The sequence below is a fragment of the Vanellus vanellus genome (genome assembly GCF_965231255.1).
Source record: "Vanellus vanellus genome assembly, chromosome: 4".
Classification (NCBI taxonomy): domain Eukaryota; kingdom Metazoa; phylum Chordata; class Aves; order Charadriiformes; family Charadriidae; genus Vanellus; species Vanellus vanellus.
In genome coordinates this window covers 18,016,194-18,028,974 of record NC_138909.1, presented here as the reverse complement: position 1 = coordinate 18,028,974, position 12,781 = coordinate 18,016,194, and positions in this window count along the sequence as shown.

Below are 12,781 nucleotides of genomic sequence, written 5' to 3'. Positions count from 1 at the left end.
ACAACATCAAGGTTTCATTTTTGATAGTTTCCAAGTGTAAGGCTTATGTAGCAGCAGTACCTAGAAGCACATACTGAAAAACGGTTTTTGTTTATGCACGCAAACGTTTGGTGTTTCTGGGCATTTAATGGACTGCAAAACATAGAGTCTCTCTTTCCTTGTATCTGTGACAGAACTCAGTATGGGAGGGGGAGCGGTGGCAGCAGTGAGATGTAATGCCAAAATACCTCAACGTTTAAAACGATCTTTCAGATAGCTACGAGTACTGCCAGATTACAGAAACAGAAGGGTAACAGCAACACTGTGCAACTGCAAGCAATGAGCTGGCCAATAGGCTCTAGGTCCACCCTGTTTTGAAGGAAAAAGCCCCAGTTGAGTGCCTCTGTGTAGGTCCAGGTTTTCAGCCGGGTGCAGCCCTCCCTGTCAGCGCTCAGAGAATCAGCCCCATTCACCACTGTTGCTTTTCAGAGCTCTACTGTTCACCTTCCTGTGGAAGATCTCAGAGTTGAAGAATGAACTCTTTCAAATTTCTTTTCTTAGACTTGATCCAAAATTACCCTAAAAAAAAAAAAAAAAACAAAACACCCCCAACTTTCTAGGCTCCTGTGTTCAGAACAGCAGAACTTAGTTCTAGATGTTTTCAGGTTTTGCTAGTTGTCACTTTCCATTAAGTCCTTCCAGTAGGATCTTGACATCTTAAACTCAATAGGTATCACTTGATGTATTCATTTTTTTTTTAATTAAGAGCTACGTACGGAGAAAGTGAGACAGTGGACTGCAGGAACTTGCTTGGCTACAAGAAGATGTAATTCCCTGAAGAAGGCAGGACAAGCATTGGTGAAAATGGGCATCACAATCATCTGATTGTGTAGAGCTCCTGAACCTGGTTCCGGCTGTGCTCAGCCCAGCAAGGAGGAAAAGAAGTGACTTTTCAGAGACCTCAACAGCAAGTGAAGTATAGTGGCAGATGGAAAGATAAAGGAGGATTTCAGTGAACAGCTTCATCAAACATGTGAAATCCTGTCTTCCCCAACAGAGAGGGAAGGGGCTCCTTGCGTTGTAACTCACTGCCAGACAAAAAGCAGTTGCACCTGGCATGGGAAAGTCTGCTTGTGAGCCAAAGTAAATAACAGAATATTTGAAATGATTGACTTAATTACCTCTTGAAAAATATTCATACACTCTGAATTTTTTACAGTAATTTATTGGTGTGTCAATAACTGGATATTTGTTTCCCTTGGCTGTTTCAGGGAGCTGCCTTGGCTGCCAGTGTCAGTTCATCCTGGGTTTCTCTTCTGCAGGAAGATAAAACTGTGGAAATTGTCAGACTTGATCAGAGCAGGCAGTCCATCTGATCAACTAGCCTGTCAGCAGTTTACTTGAAAGAATAAAGGAAGTTGTGGGTTGTTCTTTTTTCCTCTTGTTGCTCTTTAGCATCTTCAGAGCCTCTCTGCTCTACATATCTTACCTTGCTGTTCCGACTGCCTCTAGCCAGAGCAGAGGGAGAGAAGCGTCTCCAGACAATCAGTTCATCCCACCTAGTTAGGTATCTGTTCTTGGATAGGAAGTCAGTCCCAAAACCTGGCTTCCTAAGCATGACTTCAAATGATGATAGTTGTGTTAGAGGAATCCAGGAGTAAATGTCAATGAAAGCTTGCCAAGTAACACTAAACAGAAAATAAATACCAGTTTGAGGGAGAGGAGGGGAAAAAAAGGCTTCTACAGTCAGAGCTTATATCTTGTACAGTGGTCTGTCTTGGATAATTTCTGTGTAGGTAACAGATATGATGAAATATAACCTGTTACCATGTCTGATGCACAAATTATTTTTCCATTCACCCATCTATTTGAGGGGAAAAAGACCTGTGTTTTTTCCCTCTCCCTATGTATATGGGGCACCATTTCTGTTATTTGTTGGCATCGTGGTAATGCGGCTTGTAAACAAAGCCATCCATCAGCCTGTGAAGAGATGGAAATCCCTTCTGTAAGAGAAGCTGTTGCAAGGCAGTTCCCAACAGGTATGTACTGAAAGTAGAGAGGATCTTGAGGAATCACAAGCAGTACGAATGTTTCCCTACTTAACTTCACAACTGAGGAAGACACAGAAGAGTAGGATTATTTTTTTTTTTTAATGAGTTTACAGTAATCCATTGGTCTTACATGATGTGCACACTTTCACAAGGTACCATGAGAAGCATCAACAAAAAACTGAACCCAGCAAACATCTGCTGCCTGGAGAGCAACTGTTGCTAATCCTGTGCTCAGTACACATCCAAGATAGTCATCTTGAACTGCAGAAGGCCTCAGAGCCCTGCACTTTTTTTAGGCATAAGATGGGGTTTTTTTGTGTTGTAACAAGCCATGATGCTGTGCTGCATCATACTGAAGTTCTTGGCTCGGTGGTAGGAAAATAATAGGCAGAGTTAGTCAGAGACTAAAGTGCCCCTTTGTCTGCTTGCAAGGCCTGTTATGAATCAAGATCTTAACAACTGCTGGATATCCACTTAAGAAAAAAACATTTAATATGATCAGTATCAGATGTGGGTTTATGCCAAGCACTTCCAAGTGCTACTGCTGGCTTCTCTGGCTTAGCATATAGTCATTGGAAGAAACATCGCTATATGGTGAATTATTAGGGTACCTGGAAAGTGAGACTTGATTTATGAGGGCTTATGTTAGTCAACATTAGGACAGCAATAATTCTGTATGCCCATAAGCTGTCAGCCCTGTTTTTTCCCTGGAAAAGCGTCAAGCAAAGCTCAGATTCATGTTTTGATGACATGAAATGTTTTGTGCCTTTTTGCCTGAGGCCCGATGTTTGTCACAGCCTAGACAGCAGTGACAAAAAAACATGAGGCATGGGACTTTTATAAAGAATTGGTGGTATTTGTCAGTCCCTGGGATCCAGGATCATTTTAATGGGTTTAACACTGCCCAGTTGATTTGCTAGAGCAGGTTAGTTTGATGCTTTCAAACTATTAAACATAGATGAATAATTTCAAATATTTTCTTGCAAAACATGATAGACTTATCTGACTCAGTTTTTCAAGTCAGGCATCTTGATATTAAGCAGAGAGAGGTAGGTCATTATTTTCCCTATTGGCCAAAACTGGAATTATTGCCTCTTTAAACTTTGTTATGGCCAAGCCATGACTTTTTGCTTTTTATGAGAAACAAGCAGACTTGTGTAAAATAACCATTGTCAATGAACTGTATCATCTGGCAACACTGAACATACTCAATGGATTAAAAATTAAAAGGCTGTCATGATCTGTGTGACAGTGACAATGTCTCCCTTCCTTCTCTTGGCTCCTCTCAATATGCAAGAAATCCCAGTACTACTGCTAGATCATTCTTCCAACTGGGAAACTCTCCCGCGACATCAATGCTTAAGAGCTGTGTTTGGCACACACTGTTCAGCACTCCACCTTCCTTGGGGGCAAAAAAAAAAAAGATGAAACATAATGCAAGATCTGTTTAGCCACAGAATTTGTAAAATAAGACTCATTGACAGAAATCATGGCCAAGAACCCTAGAATGTTCAAGGATGGTCTCAACTGATTTCCATGAGTTTCAGATAAGGCCATTATGAGCTGTATGATTTCAACTGTGCTGCCAGTTATCACATATATATTTGTGTCGATGTAAGCTGCTTCTCTTCCATACAGTCTGTCTTTCCATCCTGCTCTCAGTAGTCTGTTTCAGTATTGACTTCTGAGGTTCTCATCCTTTTTATAGTTTAAAAATAATGCCAGTGTGTACAGTTAAGGGTCTCATTTGAGTTGTAATGCACAAAACCAAGTCTGATCTGTGTGAAAAACAAAGCTTGTATTCAGACACAAACCCCTTCAACAATGACAAAGGAAATACTGAAAAATTACTGGTGAAGCAAATTGCTTCTTGGATGAAGTGTTCTTATTGAGAATTTGTCCTGGCACAAAAATCCTTTTCCAAATTCATCTCATGCCTCATGTCTGAAGCAAGGACGAGCATTGAAAAGGTTTCCCCATTTGATAGAGACAAAACTCTTGATGCTCACCTTCAGTTCTCATATCCTTAATTTTCTGCCTTTTACATTAATTCAGCTTTCAAAATTTGTCAAGCAGATGCAATATGAACCACTGCAGCAGAGATCAAGCTGAGCAAAAGCTCCAACCAGAACCAAGTTACATTCCTGGTACTCAATAGCAAAACTGTAGAGGGGAAAACCCTGCAAAGCTGCTCTGGCTCTGCCAGGTGAACTGTGACAGATCTGATTTCGCCAGATGAAGCTGTTACTGCCCTCTCACAAGGAGCATCTGCTCCAGTTGAGTTACTAGAAGCAGACTTGAACCCCAAACCTTACTCTTGGGAGCGGGACTTGAGGAGCTGAAGATGGGTAATGCTAGAATACCTGACTGTGGAGCTGGACTCGTGTTGGGCTCCAGCTGAACTTCTTATGGAGCTGGATCCCCTTCCAGGAGGTGGCAACAAATGGTTGCAAGGGCAGCCAGAAGCTGCAGCTGTTTGCTCTGTGGGCAGGCAGAGCAAGGGAAAGGCAGAGTGATATTCTTCAAGGTTGGATGTTTTCTGGGTGGAAGCAGATAGCAGCTACCAGTAGTTAACTGGAACTAAGACAAGGGAGCTAGGGGATTCTGTGCCACTATGAGGTCTACAGCCTCCACTTGTAGTCAGTGTCACACAGGCCCTGGCCCACCTCTCGTTGATGTGGGCATGGAAATTTCACGTACTGGCCCTGATTTAGCAGGCAGCCTGGCTGATCTGCATATTCATAGAATATCTCAAGTTGGAAGAATCATGAAGTCCAACTCTCTGCTCCTCACATGACTACCTAAAACTAAACCATATGACTAAGAGCTCCTTGAACTCTGACAGGCTTGGTGCTGTGTCCATTTCACTGCAGAGCCCGTTTCAGTGACCCACCATCCTCTCGATAAAGAACCTTTTCCTAATGCCCAATCTGAACTTCCCCTGATGCAGCTTCATTCCATTTCCTCATGCCCCATCAATGGTCATCAGAGAGAGGAAATCAGTACCTGGCCCTCTACTGCCCCCTGTGAGGAAGTTGGAGACTGCGATGAAGTCACCCCTCAGCCTTCCCAAGCTGAACAAACCAGGTGACCTCAGCTGCTCTTCATAAGTCTTGCCCTTGAGACATTTCACTATCTTGGTTGCCCTCCTCTGGACACACTCTAGTAGTTTGTTCTTTTTATATTGAGGTGTCCAAAAATGCACGTAGTACTCAGGGTGGGGCCACACCAGTAGCATAGAGTGGGACAATTGCCTCCCTCGACTGGCTACCTATGCTGTTCTTGAAGCACCCCAGGACACGATTGGCCCTTTTGGCTACCAGGACACACTGTTGACTCATATTCAACTTGCCATCAGCCTAAATTCCCATATCTCTTTCCACGGGGCTGTTTTCTCCAGCCTCTCATCCCCCAGTTTGTATGTATAAATTGGATTACCCCATCCCAGGTGGAGAATCTGTATATTGCTCAGTAAAATATTCATTGATGCAGCAGTTGCTTCTGAAGGTCCAAGCGATGGCTTTGCCTGATGCTTTGAAGGGCAATAGCCATGCAGAGATGTTTAGAGAATCTCATTGTTTTTCCTGGTTTCTCTCTTGTTATAGTGGAAAAGAGTGCAAATTTGGCTTATACTAAGAGCAGGCTCATTTGTTCCTCCTGCTACTACTTATTAGTACAGATTACCTGGTTGATGCAGTGGGGCTGATGGAGGTAAAGCTCTGGTCATTCTCCCTTTTCTCTACCCACATGCAAGCTGTTCCCCTGAGCACAGAGACAAGGGATATTTGTAGGTCATTTGAAGAGAGGGGCACCTCACCTCACATCTGTTCTCCTCTGTGTTACTTTGCTGGCCAACTGTTTTCCTTAAAAGACAAGTAATTGCTATAAACTGTCACAGGCTGCTTTCTCACCTACATCATATTCAAACAGGGGAACAACTTTCATCATCTTTCCAGCACAGGAAAACTATTATGGATGTTTCCAAGTGATTAAAAATCAGAAGAAGGAATGCTGAGGACTGTAGCCAGCTCAAGAAAATTCATCTCCCTTTAAGCCAGGCTATATATTTTTATGTTCATTAAGTTTTAACACCTCCCAGTCTCACCTCAGCAGATTTCATTTTCTTGGAATAAATTGTTAGCATTTGTGTAACTTTGATACAATTATTTTGGGGGCTCTTTGAGAGGAGGTTTTGCTTCAGAGCTCAAACAAGAGTGTTTGAGTGAATTTTTGGCTGCAAGCATGGATGTTTTTTATTGAATGTCCCTGTCAAGACCTCTGGCTTCCTGTACAAAACCAAAATTATGAGACAGACTGGCTTTCTAAATCTGCAGTATCCTCACCATCACCCAGCTGACAATCCTGAGAAGGAGTGTCTGATCATTGTGTATTGCCGTGCAGGAAGACGGTCTGAAGAAAACTGAATAAAGCTCAGGTAGTTCTTTAATAAAAAAAAAATTTGTCTTATTATTTCACTTTCTGCCTCCTGCCCTTACCAACCCTACTTCGTTAGTTGGTCTGGACATTAGTTTGAATGCTTCACCTGAATACTCTTCTAGTGATAGCACATGGAAAGTGTTTGGAAAAGCCCACATGCTACATCAGTTAGAGCTTTTCCAAGTAAAATGAACTATCGTTTAGCCACGGAAATGATGTGGGAGATAAAGGATGGAGTACAGGGATTATTTTTTGCTCTGAAAGAAAGAGAAGCCATGTTCTTTGCTACATGTGGATTTAGTTCCTTGAGTAACTGAAAAAAAAGTGGTTCTTCAAATCTGTACAGTGATTCATCAAAACGTATGTCTCTCTTGGATGTTATAGCAAATGAAATGGCACTTTCCATTTGCTATTGGAATGGGACCAACATCAACAGCATTTCTTTTGGGTGATCACCCTAGAGAGGTCAGTGATGGGAAGAAAGCACCAAAAGTCACCCCAGATTGATACCTGAATGTTGTCTACACAAAAAAAAAAAAAAGAAGAGGAGAGATGAGATGGTATGAATAAACTGTCATGTCTGTTACACTTGCGGATAAATGGCGACAAGTTGAAAACAGCAAAAATAAGTTGGATCCAGCAGAAAATGCAACAGTACCACTGGTGCTGAGCAAGTACCTCTAAAATGAAAGTGTGTCTTGAAGTGGTTTGTTGAGTGGTGTTGCTTGATGCCAGTGTGATAGGCGATACTTTAGATATTTCGTGCTGTCAGGGGCTTTGTTCTTTCCAACTTATTCTGATTACCCACTTGTGCTTTTCCTTCTTCTGGTAATCATGTGTACAGCCATTACTTGCCTCCTGCACTGCGAAACACTTTCAGACTCCTTTCTTCCAACCAGCACACAAGCCCTTTCCCTGCCTTCTCTCCCTGGCTCAGCTCCCTGCGGGCTCTGGGACAAGCTGCTTGCAGACCAAGGTAATACAGTATTCCTGTTAGAAGGAAACCTCAAAGCTCCACATTTGGCTCTCTTCCTTGCCTTTCATTTCTCCCTCTGTTTTATGTATATATGAAGAGGTAGTCTTTTAGCTCTTTGTGACAAGGATCAGGTATAATAGTACCTCCGAAGTGTTTAACGGTATGCTAGAAGAACGGGGTACAGTGTTGGGGTCCTTCAACTACACGAAGAGGATGCTGATTAATAGTAGTGACTTAATTGGCTTAATTTGGGTTTGTGTTTGTGTTTCTTGATACTGGTATATTAAAAATCATTTAAGGGCACTGTGGTGGTTTTATTAGTAGTATTATTTTTATTACACGGCACTAGACCATTCCCTAGGATTTTTAGATATCTAGCCAAAATCTAGCTATGCTTTCAGTGGAATCAAGAGTTCCCCAGCACTTCTAACAAAGTCAGTTTTCAGTGTGCTACTCCTAGCACAGACATTAACCATTTAAAATTAAAAAAGTCAGTGGCAGGTCAAAGTTGGACTTCTCTTCATGAACTGGTGGTCCTTAACCCTTTCTCTGTGTGTGTGTGTGTGTGACTGTTTAACAGCCTAAGCCACGTGCAGCAAGTAACTCACTTTGCTTTACTGGCTGAAATGGCAGCAACTCCGACTTGAGGAGTGGCAAAACCAGCATGAAGTAGCAGAGTGCGCTTTCGGATGTCATCTGATGGCTTCTCTAAGTGGCGGCTCTATTGTCCTTGTCTGTGTGTCTAGCCGGAACTCTGTTGCTGCCAGATGCATGCGATGTGAAGTGAAACAAGTCTCGGTGTGCACTCTGACTGCAGGCGTATAAGAAAAGCAGAGGAGCCGCGTGACAAAAAGCTAATACACTCATAATTTCCCAATGGAAAACATATTCTTAAAATTATTTTCATAGAGAAAAATTGAAAACATTGTGCGACTGCCCACAGCAGTTAGAAATGTGAGTGCTTATTGGAGTAAAAGGAGCTTGACAAGCTACAAAATTCCTGCTCATGCATTCAGTACAGTTACGGTCCTAGCACACACTCGCACACAGATCTGCAAGCAGAAAAGATGCGATACGTCAGAGAAGCTCTTGCTGTTTGCCAGAGGTCTTAAGGGGATCTTCTATTTCATTCGGTAGTAATGCCCTTTTTGTTGACAAAAGTAAATTGATGACAGGCAAGAGGGAAGCATTTGGTGGAAAAATTCTGTTGACCCTTCTCAGATTGAATTTGACCACAGAACAGGATACCAGCAGTTGCAGAAATGATAGATTATTGTAATGACCGGCAGAATGGCCTTTTGGCATGTTTAAATGGCAATAAATTTCACTAGGAAGAGGGCAATTTAACTACTTTAGGGCAGTGAGGATACTCTTTGTTTGAGGTGTAAATAAATTGCGGTTCATTAACAGTGCACATATTACGTTCATGGTGCAACTCTAAAGCAGGGGATGTTAATATTTAATTTAATTTAAGCAGGTATGCTTTGCCTGTTTGAGGTTTGGGTTTGTGTTTGGTTTTTGGATTTTTTTTTTTACTCCAGATTTCAGTAATTTTGGGTGACAATTTTTCAGGTGCTTTTTAACCTCCTAAGGCCCATGCACGCACAGCTCTAGTAATCCCAAATAAACCAGTGTGCACGACAGAGGATAACTACTTGGGTTGACTTTTCCAGCCAGTATAAATAACTGTGCCAGTTGGTACCACTCTACACCAGCAAAGCCTCCAGCTTTTGGTACGTGGTGTTAAGTACTAATTGAGTAGTCCTGAGAAATGTGTGGAGCCAAAGCCTTATTAGTTACACTGGTGCAAAACCGAAGGAAAGGCACTGAATTAAGCAGGTGGCAGCAGAACCACAGACGTTACTGCTGGCAGAATTTATTTCTCATCTTTTACCTTGACTCTGAAATTCCCTCTGTCCCTCACTCATTATTTTGGCACAGTTCCTTGCTGAACTCTGCTGTTCGGGGAAGAGAAGGGGGGCAGGGAGGAGACGTACCCAATGCAGTTTGACATTTCCTCAAAAAGATTGTATTAAAATCCACTTACATTTAGAGCACACTCTCATTTTGGAATGCTAATAAGGCATCGTTTCATCAAGGTAAAGGGAGCAAAATCTAATCAAGCCAAAGACCAGCTCGCCTTGCTGTTGACTGTGTTCCTGAAACATCATTTTAAAAGGTTGCTTTTAAGCGTAGCTAAAAATGACAGACTTAACAAAAGTTTATAAATAACCGTATCACTTGGCTACTTACCTCTGTCTGTAATAAGTGAGCCTTATTTCTTTATTAAAGATTTTGGGGCTGGCTATGAGCTCATATCCATGCTGCTGTTTACACCGGCAGGCAACCATTCCCCATTCCCCCAGGATCATGTTCAAGTGACGGGAAGGCAAGAAGGTTTCTCCAACTCTTGGCCACTATCTCAAATAACAGGAGCTTGGCCATTACTTGTCTTCTGGCTTTGAAAAACCAAACCTCAATAGAGGAGTCATTTAAAAATCTAGTTGCTGTAAAGCCAAACAAACCAAGGAGAAGTGGTCCCTAATAAATGTCATTGTGCAGCCAGGTTTATAAAGAAATGACTAAGGATTTGTTTACGGGGGAAAAAAGTCTCAAGGTAGTGTGGACAATCCTTTCAACAACACATGTAAAATAAAAACTGTACTTCCAAAATCAAATAGTAAAAGTAAAGTATTCAACTCCAGGCAGCTCAGGGATCGCTGTGGAAGAAATTGGGGTTGTGATGGCAGGTGTGTGTGGCAGGCAGACCGCCACACTGGCATCTTGAGATGGCAACTTGGAGAGGGAATAGGGCAGGGCTGTGCACAGGACTTGGAAAGTGGAGGTAAGTGCTTTAACCCTGGCATAGCAAAGATGGGATGCAAGGGAAGTGCCAAAAAAGATGCATAGGACTCATACAGCTGGTTGAAGTTGGTGTGACTGGGATTCCTGTTCTGCAGAGAATACTTTTTTAACACCACTCCTGAGTGCCTTGTAGTGCTGCATGAAACCATGTAACTGATGGGCTGCTGGCTGCTTTACCTGTTCCTGGCGTGGGAAAGCCTGCTAGCAAGGAGGGACAGGGACACCATAGCAGAATTTGCTGCTGCCCCCCAAAGTGGGACAGTTCTCATCTGAATTCAGTCATGGCTCTGATTAATAGGTTTTAAGCAGCTACTTTAGACAAGGCATCACCCTGAGAAAGTCTCCATCTGCACTACAGCTTCCCAACAACCATCTACTGTTTGCAAATATGTTCGGGTTGGTAGGGGGACCAGAAGATTGGCCAAGATAACAAATGGGTTCAAAGGCCCAGGCGTAATGAGGTAATTAAGCCTTTGGGTGTGACACAGCAGGTTCCCTAGATAAGATAAATCCAGAAGGCTAAGGCATCCCATAAACAGGGAGCGAATGTGAATTCCTTGATGGGAATATTCCACGTTTTGCTACATACAGGCACCTGTGCAGTCTTAGGGCAATCATTCAAGCTCTCCAACACTTCCACCAGTTTCTTGCACATTGCTTGTCGAGATGCTCAGTTAATACTGAACACCAGTTTAAGGAGAGAACGCCTCTAGAAAGTTTCCCAAGGGTGATGCTGGTTTCTGCACACGCTAGGGGTGAGAGAGTTTTCTGGGGGAGGGTGTTAGATCAGTCCCCTCAGGTTACAGTGCTGAAGCTGATTTTTGCCACTGTGACCCAGCACTGCATGACTGCTGCTGCGCACAACATTTTGCTGTCTTCATCGATGCTGAATTATTTCTTATTAAAGCTTGTAACAGAGAGAGAGACAAGACAGGCATCAGGAATTTTCTGTTCCTATTATACTGCCGGAAGGGAGATTTGGAGAGTTGAGTGACTTTCCCCCCTCTCTCGTGTAAGCCACATACCAAACCCAGAGGGTGCATCTGTACCCCTTATGTCCCCGTCCAGCTCGGGCTCTTAACCACAGGAACATTTTTATATCTTGTTTTCTTTGTTTGTTTTCTCTCTGGAAGATTTCTCAACCAATGAAACTCTTTTAGCATTTTTTTCCTCAGTGATTAAAGTCTGAGGCTGAAGATTACATTTGAGAAAACTATGATTACAGATGGCTCACGCAAGCTCCTTCCTTTCAGTTCCAGGGAAGAAAATAACATTATTGGCCATACATTCTTCTGATTCATTCCTTTTGTGTCCATGGCCCATTTAAGGTTTGTACCCTCTAGAAGGTCAGGATTGCTCTTTTTTTTTATTACAATAGCATATTGCTGAATTGCTATCAATGCATGTTGAAAGAGAAAGAAGCACAGCATACAGCATTGTTCTGGTTTTGATAGCAGAGAATACCAATATCGGCTCTGAAAGCTTTTTGAGAGAACGAGGAGCAGGAAGGAAAACTATTTGGTAGTTGATGCCTGTCCTGATTCTACCTCATCACCCTCTTCAGCTTAGATTTTATTATTTATTATTTGTATTAATGATTATTTATATTCACTGTCATTTATACTTATTGTTTATTTATGGTTATAACACACTCATCATACAATATTAACCAACCTATAACACTGTCATTGACGGCTGTTTTTTCATTATCCTTCATGAATATTTTAGTTTAGTCTGCCCAATTCTTCTATTCTAGAAAAGCGTTCAAAAGTGCTATCTTGTGAAGTCCTATGAATACTAAGCTACACATCCAAATGCTGTTCATTACATCTCCTCAGGCTTATTTAGATTTGTGTTATGACAAACGCGTACTGATAGGAAGAATCAGCCGTACATGTATAATGATGGTTTTATTAAGTAGCCTATACTATAATTACCTCCTACTTGGGAAATTAAAATCTAAGAGTTGAAGTTTGCCTTTTTTTTATTATTTTAGGAAAAGACGGAGGCTTTGATTTTACAATTGAATTTCCTAGACAGTTCCATATCTTAGTTTATTTGGTGTTCACTATTGCACTTCCTTCACCGTCGGGGACAGAAGGAGGGCTTAGCTGGATCAAACTTACTGGGTATAGTATCTTGACAATGCAAGAAGACAGGAAAAAACTATACAGTGGGTAGTTTAGAGATGTGCTGACTCCTTTCTGTTAGAAGCCGGATAGTGCCTGAGGCAGGAGTGTTTGTCTCTTCCAGAACTGTTGAACCCTCATCCAGCATCAGGTGCAGAGTAACTTCTGTCCCAGTGCAGAGCAATGTGGCAAGGTGACTGTTGGAGGAGGAAAGTTGTAAAATGGTTTCCTCTCCCTCCCTGAAACCACTCCTGTGCCTGCCGCATAATAAAGAGCCCCCTAAATTACCCAAACATCTCCCAGCTAGAAATCATTTTCCTGCTGCTTTCACATAGAGCTGTCAT